This window comes from Hemicordylus capensis, chromosome 1, assembly GCF_027244095.1.
Source record: "Hemicordylus capensis ecotype Gifberg chromosome 1, rHemCap1.1.pri, whole genome shotgun sequence".
In the NCBI taxonomy this organism is placed as follows: domain Eukaryota; kingdom Metazoa; phylum Chordata; class Lepidosauria; order Squamata; family Cordylidae; genus Hemicordylus; species Hemicordylus capensis.
In genome coordinates, this window is record NC_069657.1 from 18,179,739 (window position 1) to 18,205,759 (window position 26,021).

The 26,021-nt window shown below is 45.8% G+C and overlaps 1 protein-coding gene across 1 annotated transcript in view; it reads right to left on the reverse strand.

Moving 5' to 3' along the window:
* LOC128339523 (inverted formin-2-like) overlaps window positions 1-24,733 on the reverse strand; it is a 66,744-nt gene extending 42,011 nt beyond the window's left edge. The window contains exon 1 of the mRNA XM_053283596.1: window positions 24,141-24,733. The gene's annotated coding sequence lies outside the window, so the exon portion shown is untranslated. The remainder of the gene's footprint in view (window positions 1-24,140) is intronic.
* Between the last annotated feature and the right edge of the window lie 1,288 nt (window positions 24,734-26,021).

Below are 26,021 nucleotides of genomic sequence, written 5' to 3' on the forward strand. Positions count from 1 at the left end.
GGGGTGATGGGAGTTGTAGTTCCTCAACAGCTGGAGAGCCAAGGTTGCCTGCCCCCGGGGCTAGCCACTGAAGGATACTGGCTCTGCTGACTGCAAGATTTGAAGGTGATATTATGCCGATTTTAAGAAGGGGACCTGGGCTAGAGGACTTTAACAGCATCACTTTGCTTTCACTGGAGAGAGGTTTCCTTCTCCTCTGGACTTTTAACAACAAGACAGAGTTTCATACTAGCTGACTGCTGTGTTCATTGTTCCAGGAAATGACTTGCCAAAAACTATTCCCCCACCCCCCACCCCTTTAATGAAGGAAGGGGGATACCAAAATGCTATTTTGCTCACACCGGAGACATGATAATCAGTTATGGATTCCACATCAGTAAAAGCATTTTACGTTTCAGGGGTGTGAACCAGATGTCCTCGTAGAACTATACACTGAGCCCCTTCTTACAACAGATGGGATTCACTCCACAATATAATTTCTAGCATAGGGGAAGGAGGAAGAGAGGATACATGGGAAAGAATGTCGATACGGCACATTTCATTGTGCACAGTTCCGAGAGGAAATTGGAAAGGCCCACTGAAAGCGGAAAGGTTTTTCCTTTCATGAGCTACACTAGTAGAGCAAATGTACCGTATTATTCATACTGATATGATGTGCAGTGTAGTCCAGTAGGATTAGGCCGCCCGCTGTATCATCACTATTAATACAAATTACAAGAATGAACCCACAACAAAATGTTGCTTTATATCCCTGGTGTGCCTAAATGTTGTTTTATATCCCATGTTACCCTAGTAGCCTGTGGCCCAAGCATGGTGAAAACACAAACAGAGCAACAGAGATAGGAGTTCTTGACCCAACTTGGTTGTTACTGCATAGGCAACTACCACACCCACCCCATTTTCTGTGCGCGCGATGGGGTATGTGTGTGTGTGTGTGTGTGTGTCCACTGGTGCTCAGTCTTCCAACTCCGTTTCAAATCCCTTACCCCTCAAAAAGCCACCTAAAGGTGCAGCAGGGAAATGACTTGACTAGCAAGCCACAGGTTGGCGGTTCGAATCCCTGCTGGCATGTTTCCCGGACTATGGGAAAGCACCTATATCGGGCAGCAGAGATACAAGAAGGTGCTGAAAGGCATCATCTCACACTGCGCGGGAGGAGGCAATGGTAAACCCCTCCTGTATTCTACCAAAGACAACCACCAGGAGTCGACACCGACTAGACAGCACACTTTACCTCTACCCCTCAAAAACAAAAAGGCTGAGAAATGGCTGGTGGGGAAACAAAGAGCTTTACACAGCCCCCGCCCCTCCAAAGCAGAAGGCCTTCTGACTATCTTGAGGGAGTGTTTTCAAAACGAAAAATTCCCCACTCTTTTTGTTCAAACCCTCCTCCCTTGCTTGCCACAGAATTCCGTCACCTATTACTATGAATATTTATATAACCACGTTTCAACAAAATGTTCTCAAAGTGCTTACACAGAAAAAATAAATAATAAATAAGATAGTCTCCTGTTACAAGACGGCTCGCAGTCTCAAATGCCTATATATAAAAGGTAGACACTAGCAACAGCCACTGAAGGTATGCTGTGCTGGGACAGAGCAGGGAAGGTTGCTCCCCCCCCCAAAAAATATGAGAGAATCATTACTTTCTAAAGGTGCTTCTTTGCTCAGTTAGTAGGGGTAACCTCTGCCCACCTACTTGTATGTCTGAACTCATGAACATTCCGTCCCACTGACTAACATGGGGGCAGTTTGATGGGATCCCCCCCCCCGGTTTTTTCTTCAGATTTCTTTGCACATCAACATATCTGTGGGTCATTCTGAGTTTACTGGTATCTACTACTTGCCTGCATTTGCTCCAGTTGCCCATGCATAAGGGTCCCAAATTTCAGTACCTTCCAAAATAGTATATAGATTTTTATTTATTGTTAGAATTCTATACTGCCTTTCAATAAAGCAATCTCAAGGCGGTTGATTACTAATGAAAATCATTATTCTCTCCCTGTGCCACAGCAGCTAAAATAGCACCCCGCATAAAGCAAGCCGCGTAGAGGCCTTTGCCCTGTTCAGCACTTATACAATCCTATGTACAGTGTTCACAGACACAGATCTGTACACAGGTACACTTATTCACACATGTGATGTTGAACGCAGGTACACTTCCTTACACTTCCTATCTGTACCATGTATTTGAGAGACCCGATGCAAGGTTTCCTTTCAAAAGGAACACAGAACAATCATTCATACAAAAACCATGTTTAAGTGTATGGACATTTGAATGCAGGTACACCATGAGCCCCATTCACACATCATGTGCAACACCTGTACAACAAGTGTACAGCAGATCTGTACAGTCATTCACAAGTTATGCTCAACACATGTACAGAAATACACTCCCTATCTGTACTATGTATTTGAGGGCTCTGCACCCATGAATTCACTTTTACAGTGAACACCAGTGTTCCCTCTAACAGGAATTCCCAGATGATGTTGACGATAACTCTCATAATCCCCAGATGCAATGGCCAAAGCCCATTGCAGCTGGGGATTATGGGAGCTGTAGTCAACAACATCTGGGAATCCCTGTTACAGATAACACTGGTGAACACAGGTACAGTTATTCACACAAACACATGTACAAGTGTACCAATATCTGTATACTTGCACAACAGAATCTCCAAGTAAGGCTATAATGTCTGCGGACAGGTTGGATAAAATGAACACTACTTTTTAAAGGACTCTGTGCCAGAGACAGCATGAGCATGTGCAGAATCCTGCCTTCAGCGTAGGACACAGTGAGCAGATACAGGATGACGTTTGCCTTCCTCCCACAGTGGCAGTGGAAAGACAAAGACAGCTGCCCCCGCCAAGCCCAGGACCAAATGCTCCATTATAAAGAACTGAAGCTGAGCATGTGAAGAGTGTCACCGGTTTCAGTGTTAACTATTCACTATGCCAGTTTTGCAAGTTAAGAGATGTGTTCAGAGCATTTCATGTCTAGCGGAATGTATTTAAGCCTGCTGTAAAAACAGATAAAGCGCAGAGGTGGAAAACAGCGGGACGTTACGGGAACAAGGACTGCAAGCATCAGTGGTCCCACTGCGGATAAGCAGCATTTGGGGGGTTGGGGTGGGGCTGTTGAGTGGCACGGAGAGCAGTTACCAAGGGAGGGAGCGGCAGCCACAGGGTGCGTTGGGGAGGGATGCTTAGCGTCAAAACTGAGCTACGGGTAGGTAGCTCTTGGGACTAAATTAGGAACTGCGGCCACTGCTGATGTATTATTTACACAGCCTGCCCTGCAAAATACAAACTTGTTCTTCCATTTGGATGCACCAGCAGAGGATGCAAATACAATGCGGGCAGCGCGGGAGAGAATGTGTCCCTTCCTGGGCTGGCCATGCATGACTTGGCAGAAGAGACCTGCCAGCCCAGGGAGATAAGCAGGGAGCAAGACGACTTCGACCACACAAAGCCAGACCCACAGAGAAGGAAAGAGGGCCTCGCCTCGCTCGTTAAAAATAATTCATCGTCACTGACAACAACCAAGATGTTTTCCGCTATCAAGACAGATGGGGCTGGGCCAACTAAAATATAGCACTGGAGAAGCTCCATATTCGCAGGGGTTCCGTTCTCCGCTGGTACCGCAGATACGGAGGCATTGGGTCAATGGGATCATTGGGGTTAGGTTCCCAGTGGCTAGGGAAATGTTCCAAAAAAGAGAGGAAATGGCCCTAAAATACATGGGGAAGTTGCCTACTGTTATCGGCGGGTCTTTGGCAGCACAGCAATGCCCCACCCCACTAGCAAAAAATCAGCTGAAAATAGTGGGTTTTTTCTTCAAAAGGAGCCATTTTGAGGCTCCAAATCTCAAAATGACGGCCGGAAAAGACCCGCAGATATGCGAAAATTAACCCCTTGGTTGTCTCCCCTCCCCCACCAGTATACCAATGTCAGGTGCCAATTGCCTGACTGCGGATATGCAAAACTGCAGATATGGAGTCCACGATTAATGAGGTTCTCCTGTATACCATCTTAATGGTGCACAGAGTTTTGTCAGCACCAGGAAAAGAGCAAGTACATTTAAAAAGCCAATACAGTAACCTTGTGTAGTAGCAGGGGTTCTCAAATACAGGTCCCTAGATGTTGCGGACTACAACTCCCATCATCTGCAGCCATGATGGCCAAAGGCCATTAAACCAGTTTGTGGGGCATGTGTAGAGGGGCGATTCAGATGAGTACCCTGCTCATGTGATAAAGGGAGACCCTGACAGCATGACTTGCCCTCTTTGCTAAACAGCCTCTCCTTTCCCCTGAAGAATGAACCAGAAGCATACCTTGTCCTGACTGAAAGGCTAGTGCTCAACCAATCAGCCACCAGGTGGGTGGGACCTTGAGGGCCATAAGGCAGGAAGAGAGGGGTTTCTTTGTCCAGGAGACGCTAGGCTGGGCTGGCAGCCGGACGGGTGGCCAGGGAAATGGCTGCCAAAAGGAGGACTGCAGTTTTTGGAAGATAAGACTGCAGGAGCTTGAATTCTCTCTTGGAGTTTAAGGGAGTTCAAGGGTGTGTGTGTGTGTGTGAGGAAGCAAGGGCTTCTGGCAATTTAGCCTAAGGAACAGTTAGTTAGTTAGTTAGCGTTAGACTTTTATTTTCCTTTTGTGTGCTCTGTATATCCATGCAACTGGTCTACTGTTTTACTTAGAACGAAACTAAACTAAGAAAGCAATAGCCGGTACCCATCCATCCAGCTAGGGTGCTGAAAGAGTCTATGTAAACTAGGTACTGTTGTATTTTCTCACATCCATATTCTTTGCAACTGGGTAAACACGATTTTTAAAGTGCCCCACTCCAATATCAGCTGGAGTGCTTTTTGGAAGGAACCTTGTAATCAACTGAGTATTTTTACCTGTAACTAAAAGCTGAGAAAGCCTCAGACGGAAACTGTATGTATGTATGTATGTATGTATGTATGTATGTATTATTATTATTATTATTATTATTATTATTATTATTTTATTTATTACATTTATATTCGGCTCTTCCTCCAAGGAGCCCAGAGCGGTGTACTACATACTTGAGTTCCTCCTCATAACAAACCTGTGGTTAGGCTGAGAGAGAAGTGACTGGCCCAGAGTCACCCAGCAAGTATCATGGCTGAATAGGGATTTGAACTTGGGTCTCCCCGGTCCTAGTCCAGCATTCTAACCACTACACCACGCTGGTGAATACAATTTTTTTCTTATTTTGTTCTTTGCAAATTTTAACCAGCATCTTTGAGTGGATTTTTAACTCAGGAAAGGGGGGCTGGAAAGCGGTTTACTCTGGTGCAAACATGCCTCAATTTGTTCATTCAGCTACCAAGGTTTCTCACCACATGCAAGCTTGCACGTGGAAGGTTTTTGTACTTCTCCAATAGTAAGAGAAGGAGAGTTTCCCTGGAAATTCACCCAAGCCCCGGGGGGGGTGGGTGGGTTGTAAACTCTGTTAATAGGGTGTGGTTGCAGCTTATAAACTACTGAAGTACAGGGAAGATTAAAGGAACAGCCTTTCTGGGTGAAAGCATAGAGAGGGGATGATTCAGCATTTTTCTTCCCCTAACTTGGGCTGGCTCTAAGACAAAGGCTGGGTAAAATCCCCTACAGCCCTGGATGCATATGAATGGGAGACTACATGTATGAGCACTGTAAGACATTCTGCTTAGGGGATGGAGCTGCTCTGGGAAGAACATCTGCATGCTTTCATGAAGAAAGCTTCAAGTTCCCTCCCTGGCATTAGGGATGTGCAGACTGGTCCGGAGATTTAGTCCGGAGGTTCGGGGGTGCAGGATCCAACCGAAACCCACCTCGGTTTCATCCGGACCGGAACAGAGCCTTCAGACAAGTCTGAATTTTTCTAGTTTTTAAAAAATAATTTAAAAATACCTGTAGCCCCTTCAGGGGGCTTCCTGTAGGCCACCGGTGTGTGTGTGTGTGTGTGTCTGTGAAAGTTCCCCCTCCCCCCATCGGCCTCTGAAATCACTGCCGCAGCCAGTTTGGGCCTCCATAACTGCACGCAGCGGCCATTTTGGCCGACACCACGCATGCATAAATGGCCTCTGTGAGGCCTGGGATGGCACACAGCCTCGCAGTGGTCATTTGCGCATGCGCGGCGGCCATTACGCACATGCACAAATGACCTCTGCGATGCCATTTACTCATCCGTTGTGGTGGCCAAAATGGCCACTGCGCACAGTTACGGAGGCCCAAATAGGCCGAAAATAGTCCATTTACCTGACCGTTGCAGTGATTTCAGAGGCTGGCAGGTGGAGGGGGAACCTTCGCAGACCCGCCCGCCTCTGTGGCTTACAGGAAGCCCCCTGAAGGGGCTACAGGTATACATATATAAATTTAAAATCGTGAACCCCCCCTCCCCCGGACCGGGGGGGGGCGAGTTCGATGGGGGCTGGACCAAACTTGGCTGGTCTGATTTGAGTCCAGTCCAGACTCGAACTGAACCGGGCCAGCCAGTTCCGTGCACACCCCTACCTGTCATCTCCAAGACAGGGCTGAGAGAGACTCTTGCCTGCAACCTTGGAAAAGCTGCTGCCAGTCTGTGTAGACAATACTGAGTTAGATGGACCAATGGTCTGACTCGGTAGAAGGCAGCCTCCTATGTTCCATATTAAGTTGGATCGAACTTTCACATTCTGAAACCCCATGGCCACCTTCCTAGTTAAAAGCTCTTCAGGGAGAACTTTCAGTCCAGCCGGGACAGAATTTCATTTTACAGTCTGCACCAGAAAAGAATTTTCTGGTGCAACGGATATTTGATTCCTAATTTACTCAAGCATTACAAGTTGGGCAAGTTTATGTTTCAAATCAGGGATCTACGATTTTCAGTGACATCTCTGGGAATACAGCCAATAACTCAGTGAGAGAGCATCTGCTTTGCCTGCAGAAGGTACTGGGTTCAGTTCCCGGCATCTTCAGGTACAGCTGGGAGAGACTCCTGCATGTAAACTTGGAAAACCCACTGCCAGTCTGTGTACACAATTCTGAGCTAATGACCAATGGTCTGACTCAGTATAAGGAAGCTTCATCTGTTCCTCTACACAAAGTGTGGTTTATTTTGGTGCAGGACACTCTTCAGCCTTATTCAGACATTATGTTGTACGTGTGTACAGATGACTGTACACAGGAATATGTTTGTGTGTGATGGACTGTACCTGAGTCCACTTTAAAAGTGGCCCCTCAAATGCATGTTACAGACAGGAAGTGTATTGCTGCAGCTGTGTTCAATGTAATGTGTGAATAACTGTACCTATGTACAGATTTGCAGCTGTGGACACCATACCCACATTATCCGAGTGTTAAAGAACATGTTAAACATGTCCCTTGCTAAAAGAGCAAAGAGGCAACTTTTAAAAGTAGTGATTCTCTTTATTTAGCAGGGGGAGAGCAACTGGCCCTATCCATCCCCAGCACAGCATCCCCCCAGTGGCTGTTGCTGGTGTGCCTTTTTAAGATTGTGAGCCTTTGGGGACAGGGAGCCACTTTATTTATCTAGATTTATTTATTTCTATGTAAACAGCTTTGGGAACTTTTGTTGAAAAATATTCATCATATTTGTATGTGTGAACAGGGCTTTTTGTTGCATCCGCATCCCTGGATACTTTTTGTTTCTTTTCCTGCATTTGGCTCTTCAGAGTTTGCGTTTTTGATATTTGAGAAATCTTCAACATGCCCTGGAAGCTGCTTGCCAAGCGTAGGAGAGGTGCTGATCTCATTCATGTAGATGAGCTCCTGTTCTCATAATCAGCAGAGAAGCCAGCCTGCCTTTCATCTTCCCATGGAAGGAAAGGACAAGGCTAACAAATTGCAGCGCATGCTCCTCAGTCACATTTCCAATTACATTCAACAGCAATAACTCTAGCACTTGCATATGCTGGGATGACTCAACTGTGGGCGGATGGACGCGCGCGCACACACACCTTTTTTATTCCTATTCTACACTTGGCTCCATCAAGTTGGTTACACGTCCACCGTCACTGGCATCTGGAAACAATTACTGAGGAAGTTCGTTATACAGCAGTCATTTCTTTCTCCCCCGTCCCCCCGCCTCGAGAAATTTTATGGCTCCCATTCCCTATTCGACAAAATCAATTACCCAGTTCCCACTGTTTCTTCCTTCTGCAAAACAGCTCTAAATTCTTGATCTTTATTAACATTCCTGCAGCACAACACCTAAACTAGAACAATGCACACTAGCTGTCAACATGCACTAGGTGTCGGAAAGCCACACCCCAATACCCAGCAGAACAGCTACGAACGAGGGCAGCTTAATTAACTAAAAGGAAAGGAAGAATGTTGAGGTTTGGGAGAAGACTCCACTATGGCCCAGCTCTCTTCTTCCAAGCGAATCATCTGTCTTCTAGACACTTTCATGCCCCCTGGCACCACACTGCATGAGAAACACCCCCCCCCCACCAACAATTTAAGAGATGTTTGCAATTCTACTTTTCCCCCCAGACACTTTGATGGGCAACAGCAGCAAACCCCTGAAGTAACCAGCAAATGTTAAATTAAACAGCAGCAAATCCCTGTAGTAACCAGCAAATGTTAAATTAGCTTGAAAATGACATTTTTTTCTTGCACACCCAAGTTGTTTTATGGACTACACCTAAAAATGTATAAATTCAACCAACGCACAAATCATTCCGCTGCATTCACCAGGAAGCTCAGATCGCATCAATTCTCTTTTGAATGCACACACACACACACACACACACACACACGCGCGCGCACCCACACCCAACAGGAAACTCAGGTTTGCCTCTGCATCACATGTGCAAAAGGGTTTCTGATCTATTAAACACACAGGGCATGGACTCTATTCTGTATGTAGCAAAGCCAAATCTGATGTACTCCTGTATAGCAAGACTCCAAATCTAAACTTGATTTCTCCAATCAGCACCAATGTGCCATTTTAACTGAAATCTGAGTTGAGCTCTATATATTTATCCTATTTGTAAACTGCTTAATCTTTCTCTCTCTCTCTGGTGTACAATTCAAAAAACACAGCAAACACAAAAACACAATTAAAATTGCCTAAACATGAAAACAAATGGGAGAGGCTGTAGCTCAGGGGAGAAGGTCTAGCCCAGTGGAAGAGCATCTGCTTTGCATGCAGAAGGTCCCAGGTTCAATCCCTGGCATCTCCAGGTAGGGCTGGGGAAGACTCTTGCCTTGGAGAAGCTGCTGCCAGTCAGGGCAGATAATTGTGAGCTAGACGGACCAAAGGTCTGACTCATATAAGGCAGCTCCCTATGTTCCACATGTTTAGAAGGCAAAAGGTTTCAGATTCAAGCCCTGGCATCTCCAGGTAAGGCTGGGAAAGACCCCTGTCTGGCACCCCGGAGAACTGCAGGCAATGTAGAAAATACTGAGCTGGATGGAACAGACGGACACATTATAAGGCAGATTTCTATGTCCGTACATTTAACAAGAATTTATAAAGGGTCTGGCTGTGTGAGAAATCATGGTCTGCATGTGGTGAAAGACAACAGAATGGGAAAGCAGGGGTGTTAAACATGATTTAAAGAACATAATTCGATGCAAAATTGGAACACATTTTTTGGAAGTGGGAGTATTCAGCCTTGAATTTATGCTAGGCCTGCTGGAGAGAATAAAATGGTCTTCTTGGTGCTCTCCCTCCCTCACTCTGGAATAAACAGTACTGTCCCCAAGCATGGTTTCTTCCTCAGACACAAGGAAAGAGAAATGACAGTCTCACAGGCCCTATCCATATGTTACGTCCAACTCTCATAAATCTAGCCCTATTCACATGTTAAGTTCAATATGTGTACAATTTGTGTTCAGCATATACAGGAACAGTTATTCATATGTTATGCTGAATGCAGGTACATCAGGACATTTCCTATCCGGATCCTGCATTTGACGGGGCCTGTACCCAGGTTCACTTTTAAAATGAACACAGGCACAGTCTCTTACAATGTAGAAGTGTACAGACTTCTGAACACAGGTATAATATAACATCTGAATGCATTAAAGTTACACCTTAATGAAGGGCTTGACAAATCTCAGGCACTAGGGAGTCATGGTGCCTAGAAATTTAACTCTAGCATCTAGACTAGGATATTCAGAGGCAGAGTTATTTAATATAAATCAATCTGTATTACGGTCTTGGACCAGCACAATGAAAAAGGAGCAGGTAAAAGGTGATATTAAAAGCGATTAAAAACAGACAAAAGCGATAGGATCTGTGCCTACTGGCTTGAAGACTGTAAGGCTATTATGAAATTACTGTAAGATTAAAAACTATGAATGTCTGTAGAAAGCGAAAAAAGGAGCTATAAAATTGCAAAAACAATAGCATGTGGCTATGGAGTCACAGTAAGGCTAAAATCAATGAGATGATGTTGAAAGTTACATTCTGTGAGCTATAAATTGCTGCAATGCTGAAATCTGGGGTGTAGGGGGGTCTTTTAAACAGACTTTAAAAGCAGTAAGGCTGAATGGTTTGAAGAAATAGTTAATAAAATCTTTATCTGCCCCAGGCAGCCCCATTTCTGAACTAAGTATGCAACTTGTAAGGGGGATAAAGAGAGACTCGCTTCCCCACCACACACAATGCCTCACTAAGTCCAGTAATTTTGTCAAGTGTCCATTATATAGGGCTTGAATCTTTTGGGTTGGGCTCCTAGATCCAAAGAAAATTAGCCAAGGCCAGGTTTAATGTACCCACAAAGCTGCCTTTCACCACATTAGACCATGGGTCTAACTAGCTCAGTATGCTCGACACCAGGACTGCTCAATTCCAGCCCTCCTGCAGATGTTGGGGCCACTGTGGCAGGGGATCACGGGAGTTGTAGTTCAGAAACAGCTGGAGGGACCTAAGTTGAGCAGGCCTGCTCTACATTGACTGGCAGAGGGTTTCCAAGGTTTCCGGCAGGAGTGTTACCCAGCCCTACCTGGAGATGCCAGGAATTGAACCTGGGCCCTACTGCATAGAAAGCAGATGCTCTAACACTGAGCTACAGGAGAGGAGAGCTGGTCTGGTGGTTGCAAGCATGACTTGTTCCCTTAGCTAAGCAGGGACCAACCTGGTTGCATTTGAATGGGAGACGAGAAGTATGAGCACTGTGAGATATTCCCCTCAGGGGATGGAGCTGCTCTGGGAAGAGCAGAAGGTTCCAAGTTCCCTCCCTGGCTTCTCCAAGATAGGGCTGAGAGAAATTCCTTGGAGAAGCTGCTGCCAGTCTGTGAAGACAATACTGAGCTAGATGGACCAATGCTCTGACTCAGTATATGGCAACTTCCTATGTTACAGTCAAGTAAGCTAAACTTTTCAAAGGCTCAAGTCACTACAAGGAGCATCAAGAGACTATGGCTCCATTTTAAAGGGCCTTTCCCAATATTACCTTAGCTGCACGTGAGTCATTGCAACATGCGTCCGTCCCTGCTGCTCAGGTAACACTCAGCATCCCACGTCATGTGAGAAGAGCCCTCTCTATCACTCTTTGGCACGCCAGCACTGCTAACTCTCAGGGGAACCAACACAGGTATGGAAAGGAGCTGCATCACTGGCTCCTCCCACATGACTCGAGGCTTCCAATATTAGTGGACCTGTTAAGGTAACATTAGAACAGACCCCCAAGTCAACTTCTGAACAATGTCAGTTCAGCACCTGCAGGGCTAGAATACAGCTCTTTCAGGTTTACAGGCCAGAGGTTTAATACCCTATATTTACAGAAATATTCTTCCAGATATCCTCATTCACCAGGAAGTACCGTATCAAAGGTCAGAGGAACATAGGAAACTGCCTTCTACCGAGTCAGACCATGGGTCCATCTAGCTCAGTATTGTCTACACAGACTGGCAGCGGCTTCTCCGAGGCTGCAGGCAGGAGTCTCTCTCAGCCCTATCTGGAGATGCTGCCAGGGAGGGAACTGGGAACCTTCTGCATACAAGCATGCAGGTGCTCTTTCCAGAGTGGCCCCATTCCCTGAGGGGAATATTGTACAGTGCTCACACATATAGTCTCCCATTCAAGTGCAAAGCAGGGCAGACCGTGCTTAGCAAAGGGGACAATTCATGCTCTGTACCCCAAGACCAGCTCTCCTCCCATTGACCAGGTCCTCAGATCTCAGCCTCAATCAAGCTGAAATGTGGTCCACTTTATTTATTTTTGCATTTATGTCCTGCTCTTTCTCCAAGAAGCCCAGGGTGGTATACATGGTTATGTGTACCCCTACAACCACCACGTGAGGTAGGTTAGGCTGAGAGAGAGAAGTGTCTGTCCCAGAGTCCCCTAGCGGGTCTCATGGCTGAATGGGGATTTGAACATGGGTCTCCCACAGTCCTAATCCAACACTCTAACCACTATACCACACTGGCTCTCATCAGATGCCGTCTTCAGATATTCCCCTCCATACGCGATGGGGAAGTGGGACCGTGCAACCAAGCCCTGTTCGCACAACCCCTGGGTACCCATGCATTCTACTGAATACAGAGAGGCTTTCTTCACGTGATTTTGAATCCCGGCCAACCAGGGTTCTTCCCTCTCCCTCTGATTTGCAACATGGTACAGTCCATCAAGAGGAATCCAGAAGATGAACACAGAGAGGAAGAGCAACTCCACATCCCCAGGAATGATGTGTGCGCGCCATGGGGAGGGTGCTCCATGAGGTTACCCTTCCACCTGTCCAGAATGCAGCCCTGTCCAGAAAGCAGCTGGTCTTGTGGTAGCAAGCATGGCTTGTCCCCTTAGCTAAGCAGGGTCCACCCTGGTTGCATTTGAATGGGAGACCACATGAGCACTGTAAGTCATTCCCCTCAGGGGATGGAGCCGCTCCGGGAAGAGCAGAAGGTTCCAAGTTCCCTCCCCGGCTTCTCCAAGACAGGGCTGAGAGAGATTCCTGACTGCAACCTTGGAGAAGCCGCTACCAGTCTGGGTAGACAATACTGAGCTAGATGGACCAATGGTCTGACTCAATACATGGCAGCTTCCTATGTTCCTATATAAGCAGTCTTGGAGCCAAGCACATAGATTTTCTCCCTTGTTCAGCTATTGTTAATGGCTGAAACTTCACCTCCAAAGCAAAGGGATTCTCCTAAATGGGTCAAAGTAAAACACAATGTGCAGTCAAAGCAAAGTGACATCCCTCCCCCCACCTCGCTGATCTCTGAAGCAGCTTCCAAAGCGAATGATTTTCTTGTGCACAGTCCTAATGTTAGGATGCCTTAAAGAGCCCCAAACCACTCCCCGAAAGTGCTTTAAGGGAAAAAACCTCCAGAAGAATAAAAATCTCCAAAATTATTTGGTGATGTTCCTATTCCACTGCCACAATCAATCCTCCCTAGTGACAGAGCTACTACTTTGAAAACACACCAGTCACACCAGTTGTTTGCTAAATTAGCGTTGACGTGTAATAGAGAGCCAGAGACAAGCTTCAACAAAAAAGGAAAGAAAAAAGAAAGAAAGAATTTTATTCAGCCAGAAGCATTAATCTTAGCACTCAAACTAGGGTCATATATGATTCGTTATGCTTTAAGTCAGAAAAAGAAACTCAAAATCAAATAGCTCGAGGATAATAGCTATCTTATTATACTCTTCCTACACGGAGCTCTGACCAGCATATGTGGGTGTGAAGGTTTGATGGCCAAACTGAGCCCAAAACAAAAAGGGCTGAGATGTGACCCAAAATGAACCACAGTCCAGCCACTCTGGAGCCAATTAAAGTCTACCCTCCCCACACCCGCCCTGGTCATTTCTCTGAATCTCTGTACTTACTGGGAAACAGACTAGCTTTATTTTTTTTCCCCCTGCCTCCTGTGATGAGGCAGTAGTGGCAGTGCAGTGCAGGTTCCTGCCTGCAAGCTTTGAGAAGCTGCTGCCAGTCTGTGAAGACAATACTGAGCTAGATGGACCAATGGTCTGACTCAGTATATGGCAGCTTCCTATGTCCTGTAAGGCAGGGATCCTCAACGTTGGGCCCCCAGATGTTCTTGGACCAACTCCCATAATCCCCAGCCAAAGGCCATTGGGCCTGGGGATTATGGGGGTTGAAGTCCAAGAACATCTGGGGGCCCAACGTTGAGGATCCCTGCTGTAAGGTATAAGATAAGAGACAGCAACTGGCCTACGGTCAGACAGTGATCTTCACTGCCAAGCAGGGACTTGTCAAGCCCCACGGCTGAATGGGGATTGTTGGCATGTAAAGTCATTTTCATGTATGTGTTGATCTGTTTTAGCTCTAAAGAGTTGGAGACTGAATTTGCCCCCATCTCCCTAAAAGGCATCCTGGGAATTGTAGTCTTTTTAGGGACTGTGGCCATTGCCACAGTAGCTGAAAAGACTACAATTCCCAAGACATGCAGCAGGGAGCTGACTGGGGAGAACACGGTGCAAATTTTTCAAAAAAGTAAAACTGCAGTGCAACCACTGCTCCCTTGCCACCAGGATAAAAAACAAAAACAAAGTAAAGCCAGTCTGTGTCCTGCACATGCCTGCTAAGTTCAGGGGTCAGGAGATTGATGGTGTGGAGTTAATAACATAAATTATGGGGGGCAAGGCTTTTGCCCAAGGCTAATCTAAAACAATGCCTTCAAATTATGCTGAAGCAAAATCAGACTGGCTCTTCCCAGCATCAAAACCAACACTAAAGTGACCCTTGAATCAAATACACACCGATTTGCACACCCCTCCCTCTCCCTCCTTTTTCCTCACACTAACCCATTGGTCCATTATTGGAGAGGAGAGCCGGTCTTGTGGTAGCAAGCATGACTCATCCCCTTAGCTAAGCAGGGTCTGCCCTGGTTGCATATGAATGGGAGGCTAGAAATGTGAGCACTGTAAAATATTCCCCTCAGGGGATGGGGCCGCCCTGGGAAGAGCAGAAGGTTTCAAGTTCCCTCCCTGGCTTCTTCAAGATAGGGCTGAGAGAGATTCCTGCCTGCAATCTTGGAGAAGCCGCTGCCAGTCTGTGAAGACAATACTAAGCTAGATAGAGCAATGGTCTGACTCAGAGTATGGCAGTTTCCTATGTTCCTATGTTGATTTCTGCTTATCTTTTGTGGTGTTGGATTTTGTGGCAACACACCCATACTGACAAACAATCATTCAGGAGATGACCTCAAGGCTATTACAGCTTCTGCTGATTTGGATTTATTCTTAATAGCTCCTCTGAGAACTTTTAGGGGGAAGGGAAAGATTCTTTTCTTTTTAAGAAACCATCCCAAGGCTATTTACAGTAGGACAGAACAAAAATATATTTTAGCTCTTTGGTTTCCCAGCTATATTTACAATCACTCACCACTGTAATCCTCTAGCCAGCTGCTTCTGTTCCTTTGGATGGAATGACAGAAGGGGGAGCTTCTTGTTCATAAATGTCCCTCTATAATGGAGGCTACAGACCACAGAACTTGGCAAACACTTTTAATACACACATTCTGCAATCACATTAGTCCAGTGTGGGCATAACACTTAAACAATGATCAAGGCTAACCATGGTTTCCTGCCTTGACCTGGTTAAGATTCTAAATGTACAGTCTAACCATGGTTTAGCTTCGCAAACTAAGCCCATGTTTAGGGGGACACTAAGGAGACCTGCCCTTGACACCATACAAGCAGAGAAATTGCCTTAACCATGGTTTGCTCAGTGAAGATCCAATGGACTGTTAGTGCAAGCCACATAGGTCATGTACAGGGCCTCACTGGGGAGGGCTGCAGGGAAGGCAGGAGAACGCCTGCCTTTCCTGAAAGATGAGCAGCCGCTGTCTTCCCCTCCACCATGTACCCACACAAGCTGCAGTGAAGCAAAAGGAGATGCTGGAAGCATCAGGTTTGCTTAACCTCGGCTAAACGCCAGGTTTGTAAGTGGGGTTTGGCACAGGTGCAGCACTGGGAACAACCTCACTCCCGGTGCTTCACAAGCACAGCCTAACCCAGTCTGGGCTGCCCTGGCCTGGGTTAGGCTGCACATGTGAATACCCTTACAGTTTGCAAGCCCCCTGCAAACTGTGGTTTCACATCCTTTGTGCCCATCTTTAAATATGGCATTCAAAAGTTACTTTTAACCTTGGATAAGAAAAATTAATCATGGTTTTATTTGCATTGGAAGATGGTTAGATCACTGTATTGTGTGTGGGTGGGTGGGGGGGGGAGATTTGCCCAAATATGCAGTCAAGCTCCTACTCGGGGCTTATTTTTGCATCCATCACTTGATTTCTCTGTAATCAATGTGTGTGTACTTCATGACTTGCAGGTGGATGTGGGTCAAACTAGCTATAGGTCAAACTAGCTTCACTCAAAAGCACTGGAACAGAGTTGCTATGCAAGGAGTCAGTCTGTGGTGTTAGATCAGTGATGAGCCGTTCATATACAGATGTTGGGTGGAGAACCTTCCACAGAAAATTCTTCCATACTTTATTTTTCTGTGGAAAATTTTCTATTTCTAAAAAAATCACTGTTATATAAAATACATTAGTCACAATGAATGGATGCAATATTAGGCAAGCTTGGTGACTTCCAAATTGTAATTAAAGCTTTTCAGGTGATTATTTGTAAACAAGAGATTAATATATACATATATATTTACTAAATATATAGGTCAAAGACCTTGCTAAATCAGATCATAATTTATTTAGGGCATTAGGAAAATCTGCATACAGTAGAATTTTCTGAAAGAATTTTTCCACAAATTTTATGCAAATAAAGGATTGCACAGGAAGATTTTCCACAATTTGTGCCCAGAAAATTTTCCAATTCAGATGTTTCTGGAAAACCCACATCTCTGAATTCACATATGCCAGTCATCACTAAATGCTGAAGCCATCAAGGAAGGAATATACATGTGTAGGCCATTCCCTGATCCTGTCATGTCTGGAAGTCTTCTCTCTTCCTGCATATTGTCTTAGTGGTTTGTTTTAATTGTAAACCACCCTGAGCCATTTTGGAAGGGCGGTATATAAATCAAATAAATAAATAATATGACTTGTGTGAACACAGAATAGTGCAACAGACTGGGTATTTTGCTGCACTGATGTAATACCACTGTAAGGTTGTACACACAAACATAAGAGGGGTGGGGAAGGCAGGGATGAACCTACCTTTCTCCCCGGTCAATCACCGAGCAACTCTTTGGCACCCGCCTGCACAATCCACACTGCTCCCGGCAGCACAGATCACTGGAGGCCGGGAAAATGAGTCCCAGCCACCAGGAATTCCAAAATGCACCACATGAGCAGCAGTGCACTGGAGGATTCCCCCATGAGTTGGACGCTCTAGGCGCCCAACTCTGTGTATGCTTAGGCCGTGTGCAGCTCAAGCATACACGTGATCCCGGACCTGGGTTAGAGGGCGCGCCTGTGCCCTCTAACCTAGGTTAAAGGCCGGGGCTGCTGGGGGAGGCAGTGCCGGGATCAGCCTCCATCCCAGCGCTACACAAGAGCAGCCTAACCCAGGTTGGGCTGCTCGCATGCACAACCTCTGCGTGTGACACAGCACTGGGGGAAAAGGTCTTACACTCCAATAGCCCATTTTGTCCTGGGCCAAGTGCTCCATCAGTGCAATTTCTCTCGTGAACGGAAAAAGCATTAAACTCATGCAAAGCGGGTTGGGGGCGGGGAGACAGCTTCTTCCCTTCATGGAAGAAGTTGCACTGATGGCGTGCTAGCTTGAACGTTGCCCAGTGTATATTATGGAGAGGTCTGCCTGCGGTTGTCACCAGCTCATCTCAGGGCTGCCCCAAGACTTTGGAATGAACACCCTGCTGCTGTAAGAACCTCCGCATCTCTTTAAAAGAGCTCTCGGGACCCATTTGTTTAATCAAGACTTTGGCCAGCTATAGCAGGGGTGGGGAAACTTGGCCCTCCAACTATTGTTGGACTACAACTCCCATCATCCCCAGCCACAAAAAACTGTGGCTGGGGATGGTGAGAGTTGTAATTCAACAACAGCTGGAGGGCCAAGTTTGCCCACTCTGAGCTATAGGTTGGCCTTCTTGTTATTGCTGTCTTTAAATTTCCAACTGTTTTAATTACTTGGTTTTAGCTGCAGTTTTCTTTTTTGTGAGCTGTCATGATACCCTGTTCTTGGCAATATTAAAATGTAATTAAATAAATAAAACAAAACTATTGCAGGCCCAGGCTGTATGTTGGTTGTTTTTTTTAAAAGCACCTTCAAAATCACAGAGTAGACAATTTTGCAGAAATCAAAACCCTGTCATTAAAAAAACCCGTCTTATATTTCTGACTATAATAAAAGCTAATGGATGGAATTTGGTACATGCACTAAAGCACAGATCAGGTTCAAAGAATAATAAACTGAAAAGGGACCGGTGCTTTCTCTTTAGGGCACAAGTATGCGAACGAAGAAAAGAGAGATGCGTCAGCCAAAATTGGAAAGAAGAGATAACACTCTTCTTAGATTTCATCTGCATCCGTCAAGAAAAGATGGCTGGGGCAAGAGGACTTGCTGAGCCAGCACATAATTTAGGATAGGGTGTACTTATTCGTTACAATTACATCTGTGCAGCTTCACAAAGCATTCCACCAACTGCGGAGTAATGCTCCAAAATAAAACCAATATTTATATTATTTTTATTAGTTTTAACATTTTCCACACCACCCTTCAGGAAACCTACCAGGACAGTGTTCATTTAAAAACAAAAAGAACACAGAGGCAATAAACATGCCATAATTCAAAGCAACGCACGAAGTTTGGAGGTGCAGAAAACAATTAAAACCAGCTTAGATCACAGGCTAGATGGCTTGCCAAAAAAAAAAAAAAAAGTTTTTAGCAGGTGCCTAAATGACGTTGCTGAAGGCACCCAATGAATTTCCACGGAGTGGAAATTCCACCATTGGGGTGCCAATACTGAAAAGGCCTGTTCCCTGTTCACAGCCTACTTAATTTCAGATGGGGTGTGTGTGGACCGGAGGATGGTGTTCCAGAGTAGAGAGGATAGCGGCCAGGCAGGACAGAATAGCATGCTGATGGTGATGGAGGATGCTGCCCCATCAGAAGCAGGTGGCCCACGCGACATAGTCAAAATACAGGGGAAATGGTGTTCCAGAGAGGATGACCACTACACACACACACCCTTTAAATATGGGATGCCCCGGCTAATCTGGGGCTGTTGGCAACCCTAAACTGCATACACAGAGCGCTTACAGCTGAGCCCTGCTGTCCTGCAATGCAGCCCCATCAGTGGTGCTTACATGAATGCAGCGGGGTGGTCACAGTCTTTCAGAAGTGGGAAGACTGAAAATCCACAACAGGATTAAAATTAGAGAAACTCTGAACTCCCCACTGTCTTCAGTGGGCTTCATAAAACAATGCACAAACTTCTTTTAACAAGCAATTATAGCAAAGTACATCCTCCAGAAATTCTTTTTCGAAGGTTGTTATGCCATTTATATCTTACTGGAATTGTACCAAGACTATTCGCAAAACCAAACACCATGGAGAATGCCTTCTGTATTATAAAATTGTGATAAAAATAAAAAATTTAAATGCTGGTGTTGGTCCCCAAATCTCCTTACCACTTATTATGCCAACCAACACTATTCTGTAGAATTTGTTGTGTGAAACGAAAAAGCTTTTTTATCTTGGGCATGGTAGAACTTGTTAGCCAGGCCAGTCTTAACGGTAGGTGAGATGAGTTGGGCAGTCACCCAGGGCTCCTACCTGAAGGGGGCGCTGAACTGAGTTTGCTGATTCACAGTTTGTTGAAGGTACCGTCTATAGTGAGCTAGGGCGAAAAGAAAGCAGAACCAGGAAAGAGCTTTCTCTGCCTAATTTCTCTCTCAAGATAAGAGAAATAAAAAAATAAAAATAAAATAACACTAAGAGAGAGGGGGATCTGGCTTGGGAAAAGGATGGAGGGGAAGACCTGGAAAGAGGGAAGAAGACTGAAGAAGGAGCTGCAGAAGGCCTGTGAGACTTCATTGGGATCCCAGACATGGAGCAGGATAGGTATGTGCAAACCGGCTCAATATTGAACGGGTTCGCACTTCGCACTCGAACCGGGTCAGTTCAGATGTTCAACCTCAAACTGGACTGGACCCAGTTCAGCCTGAGGTCGAACCAAACCTCTCGGGTCGGTTTTGGCCTAGACTGAGGGTGGCAGGGGGCATTAAAATATTGTAAAATGGAACATCTGCCACTGCAGGGGGCTGCAGCAGCCTCGGGGATGCTGCGCAGCCATGGGAGGGGGGTCCCTGACCCTGGCAGTTCCCCCTTCCCCTCCGGCCTCCCTCCAAACCTTCTGCGGCTGGTTCAGCCCATTTCAGGGCCTTTGGCCCTCTGTGCATGTGCGGCAGCCATTTTTTGGGCCGCCACTTATGCATGTGGGCCATTTGCATGACCACAAGGTCACTGAACATGCCCAGTCCAGTCTGAATCCGGTTCAAATCAGATTGGGCAAACTGGTTTGGTGCACATCCTTAGAACAGGAGAGCCCTGCCATCAATGCAGCAAAGTACTAAGAGATACTGTCTCTCTGGGCTTTTTTCATGGGCTTTGCTGGGAAAACCTAGGGACAGTCGTACGGCCTGTTGCACTACTAGGTTTTGCAATTTCAAGTTCCCTCTTGCTGCCAGTCTGTGTAGACAATAGTGAACTAGATGGACCAATCTTCTGATTCAGTATATGGCAGCTTCCTACGTCCCTATGCCCATCGACCAGTCTTTCTCAGTATTGTCTACACTGACTGGCAGCAGCTTTCCCCAGCTAACTGAGCAAAGAGGCACCTGTTTAAAGTAGTGATCCTCTTTATTTAGCAGGGGGAGAGAAACTGGCCCTATCCATCCCCAGCACAGCATCCCTCCAGCGGCTGTTGCTGGTGTGTTTCTTTTTGAGATTGTGAGCCCTTTGGGGACTAGGAGCCATTTATATTTATTTATTCATTTCTATATAAATAAAAACATAGAAAACTGTGGAATATTTTGTGGAATATTTGTCTTTCAGGGCTCCATGTTTATTTCCCAGCTGCACCTGGAGATTGAACCTGGGACCTTCTGCAAGCAAAGCAGATGCTCTACTACAGAGCTACAGCCCTTTCCAAGGCTACTTCAATCTCTATCATTTCCATTGTTTTTCAAGCTGTCAGGGAGCTGTCATTTGGCTTCAGCCAGAGCTTTACACAGGCCTAAAAAACCATTAGTCAGGGAGTTACACTTAGGGCGGATGGAAGCCACCACTGGCTCATGGGGCTTGCAAGGAAGAACACTGCACTGATGGAACAGGCATCACTAGCAGGGTACGGAGTGATGGATTTGACCCAACCCACCAAGACAGGAGTTGCTGACATGACACAGAGGCAGGGTGGATAAAAGTCAATGATTTTTGTAAAAAAATATAAAAAATTGGATTTTTTTTTTAAAAATTAAATCAGATTTTAAAAATTTAAATTGGATTTTTAAAATAAAATACTGATAAGAGATCAAAATTTGGAAGGTTTTAAAGAAGATTGGAAATCATTCTTACTGTACCTAAAGAACTATTTTCCTAATATTGATTTTTCAACAGGGTTTGAAATTTAATAATATTAGCAGGTTGAGTAGACTAAAATCGAGTTTGGTAAGATATAGGTTATATGTTTTGAATTATTATAGCAAGGGTTAATTGTATAGTTAGTGTTTCGCGCTGATTGGTGAGCTGGAAGTCAATTTTTGTTTAATTGGCTGTAATGAGATGTTCAAGATATTGTTAAAATCAATAAAAATTTAATGCAAAAAATGCTTTTTGAGGGGGAAAAGTCTATCTAAAGATAGTGTTCTATTTGAGATACATTAAAGTCATTATTTCAAGATTATTCATCATGCAATAAGGGTTTTTAATTATGTAGCATGAGGCTGTATATATGCAATGTTTAAATTTTTTGGTAAATGAATTCCATTAATCCATTCACAATGTCATGCTCTTCCAGAGGTTTCTGTAAGATTATTTTGGGCAACTTTTCTATCTAGAAGAGGAACAAAAATAAAACCTTCATCCGGTTGTAAATATTAAGATTATACCAGCAAGAATGAGTCTTTATGTAAAAAACCATGATTTAAATCTAGTCTTACCAACTAGTGATTTAAATAGATTTGATTTAAATCAAATCCACTCTTCGCAGAGCAGTATAGAAGCACCCAGAGGATGGCTGAAGCCACAGCATGAACAAAGCCGTATATAAACAAGGTATCAGCCTAACCAGTGTTCCCTCTAACAGAGATTCCCAAATGCAGTTGACTACAACACCCAGCATCCCCAGTTGCAATAGCCTTTGCTTGGGGATTATGGGAGTTGTAGTCAACAACATCTGGGAATCCCTATTAGAAGGAACACTGAGCCTAACCTCATAGGAAGCTGCCTTATACAAAGTCAGAGCATTAGTCCATCTAGCTCAGTATTGTCTACAGACTAGCAGCAGCTTCTCCAACCAAGGTTGCAGGCAGGAGTTTCTCTCTGGAAACGCCAGGGAGGGAACTTGGAACCTTCTGCAGGCAAGTGCTCTTCTCAAAGTGGCCCCCATTCCCTAAGGGGAATATCTTACAGTGCCCACACATGTAGTGTCCCATTCAAATGCAAACCAGGGCAGACACTGCTTAGCGAACGGGACAATTCATGTTTGCTAGGACTCGACAGCACAACTTTAGCTTCACCACAAGACCAGCTCTCCTCTCTTCTTCATGGGGTGGTGATGGATATAAAACTATACCAGGAGACATTTACATAACCTGCCCTTGGGAAAGGGTGGGAAAGAAGTCGAAGGCTATAATCTTGGGTGTTTCCTCACTGAACTCAAGGTGCTTACTTCCAAGTAAAGACACACTGTATGGGGCTGCACATGCAAACAAAGAGTCACTGTGCACACAAGGTCAGTAGCATGGGCGCAATCTCAAGGGTGTGAACCCTGAACAATTATCATCTGCTGGTATGATGTTCATCACCATTTAACGTCCGTTCAGAATTCTAATTCCATCTCTCCCACCACCATTAACATCCCACTGTTCTTCCGAGGAGCTCATGATTATTTCTATCCCCACAACAACCCTTTGAGGTAGGTTAGGCTGAGAGATACATGACTGGCCCAGATTCACTCAATGAGTTTCATTGCTGAACGGGGACTCGAACCCGGGTCTTCCCGGCCGTAGTCCAACACTCTTAACCACTACGCTATGCTGGCTTTCATTCCATGCACATACATATCTTGCAGCTAAATCAGTGCTCCCGTTTGCAGGGAGGGGGCAAAGAGGACCCATCTCCCCCTGAACTGTGGCAACTGTGCTCCCCATAGCTCCTGTTTTTAAAAAGCTGTGGGGGGAATAATCTGGGAGGAGGTTGAGAGGGAGAAGCTTGGGAGTTGCATTAATGTCTTTCTGCTACCTCTTCCCTTGTGATTTGAACACTGGGTAAGATCTCTTTGATTACCCAATAAACTAAGCAAACTGCATTTGCATCTAAATTAAAAGGGCGGAGGAAAATTAATTCTCCCTTTCGCCATCAAAGTCCTATGGATAAAGGCACGACTAATCCAAGTTAGCAACCCAATCCGATGCATGTGTACTCACAACCAAGTCCCAGCGGGGCCGATTTAGGACTGTAGCCCGTGTAAACTTCAGTGTGTCCCCTTACCCGTGTCTAAAGCGCAGGCAGCCAAACAAACCTTTGCACTTTCCCCCCTTCCATTTTATGTTAAAGTGCATTCAAAAGCGGGGGGGGGGGGGAAAGGATCTAATCAAGTCACTTCTCTGCCCCACGAAATCCGAGACCATAATAAATCTATTCCTCCTCAAGGTGCTACAAGACGTTTGGCTGGTTAAAAAAGCAAAACCAAAAAGAAAGAAAGAAAAATCACTCTGTAGTGTTCTAAGACGACCAGCACTTCTTGGATTGTCTGTCCGTGGCAAGAGTTCCTAAGCCTGGGTCTCCAGATGTTGGTGGACTACAAACCCCATCATGCACTGCAGCTGTGGATGATGGGAGCTGTAGTCCACCATCTGGGGACCCCGAGGGTCTATAGTAGTGGTTATTAACACAGAGAGAGAGCGACTTCACGCCCCCTAAGCGGCTTGATCCCTGAGGCTCCCCTCCGTCTTTCTTTACAGCCCAGAACCCTTGAGAAACAGAAAATAGTCTGTTTGCCTCTTACCCAGGAGGGATCCTCCTTGTTTTCTTCCCTTCACTGCTGATGCCGCTTCGTTTTCTGCTTCTAGCTCAGGAGAACAGCAACATCCTTGGGCACCCGCTTCTGACTTCTTCTTGTCGGATCCAGCGGCAGAAAACCGACCTGATCCCACCGCCCAGGCAAGCTCCTCGGATGGCCACAAGCAGGGAGAAGCGCTCCCGCCAGCGCCTGCTACTGCTGGTGCTCCACCCTGGCAGAAACTGGCTCGGTCTCCCTCCCTGGGGGTGGAAGGCAGCCCTGAAGAGCCGAGCCCAGCCCGCGCTCCCACGTGGAAGGCGTGGGGAAGGAGAAGGGACGGGCGTGGGGTGGGATCACACGCAGGGCGGAGCCTCGGATGGCGTTGCGGCCGGAGCCGACTCCGAGGCAAGCGAAGGGGGAGTAGTCCCGCGAGCAGAAGCTGCGCTCCGGGGTAGGCAGACGACAGCGTTTGAGGCTAAGGACTGGCGGGTCTCCGCGCCATCCAGCTGCGCAGAAGGCGTCTTCATGACCCAGGTGGCGCGGCCAGAGGCATCACACGTGGCCATCTGCACGCGGGGTTTGCGCGTGGAATCCTCCACGGAAGCGCCTTGCCTAGAGGCGTTTGGTTGACGTGTCCAGCGGGCCGAAACCTTCTAGTTGTCATTTAGGGAGCAGGGAAATGACGCCGACGGATTCGTACGAGCCCCACTTTCCGCTAGGTCGTGATTTTAATTTTTCTTATTTTTGGCAGTCGCCCCGGGTTTACTTTGAGCCAGAAAATTCAGCTTGTTTTTCTTGCAAAGGCTCAGCTCAGGGATTGGAACATCTATATATGTAGAGAGTGCACCTAAGCGTACAAAGAGTGTTTTTTCTTCTCTACCGCCTGAAGTGTATTTTGAATTCGAGGTCAGGGCTTCCAGTATTCACGAACCTCTGCACCTATTGTTTTACAAATCAGCTATTTGAGTTATTTGGTAATACTCGTCTCGGTTCTTAATTTCTAGCAAAACTAAAGACATGCTGGGACTCACTTCTGCCTGGAAACAACACCCACTGTTCTAATGGCTCATGTGCTCTATGGATCAGGGTTGATAAAAATCAGTGGAATTTTTAATTTAAATTGGGTTTTTCTTTAATTTAAACTGACTTTTTAAAGTTCATAAAGAACCTAGGTCAACGATATCATCATGAATGTTAATCATAACTTCTAATTCTGTTCTATGCAGTGGTGGATTAACGGAGAGGCAGAATAGGCATTTGCCTATGGCGGCAAAATTTGAGAAGCAGCAAATTTTGCCACCCCACCCCCGAAATTTTACCGCCCCTCTCTGTGGGCAGCAGCAGCTGAAGCAAGGGTGGAGTGGGTGAGGAGAAAGTCCCCCTCCCCTTTACCTTATTTAAAAAATGGTAACCCTTTTTTGTTTAAGGTAAAAGGGTGGCAAAAAACTTAATCCGGTCCTGGTTCTATGAACATGTTAACAGCAATATATGGGGATGAGAGAGAAAAGACCTGATCAGTCCTATTCTGCAGGTGGTATACATGCAGAACACACACACAGTCAACCCTTTCTTACTCTAAAAGTGCAAAGACATAAAAGGTCAATAATAAATGAAAAAAGGATTGGGGGAGGTGGAGTAGTTTTGAGCAAGGAGGATGAGTTTGGATATAAATATATGGGATGGGGAGGGGGAAGGGAATAGAAAGTGAAACCAAAAGTAAACAGAACATATTCATGCAGTCCCGAGGAATCTTTTTCCAAGTGCATCCTCCATTGTAGAAGGGAAACATCTATCCTGTCAGCATGCCATAAGAGACGCCCCATTTGGGAATATTTTAATGATGTTCCTGTACCTGTGAGTAAGAAAGGCATGCCTGCGGAATGCAAA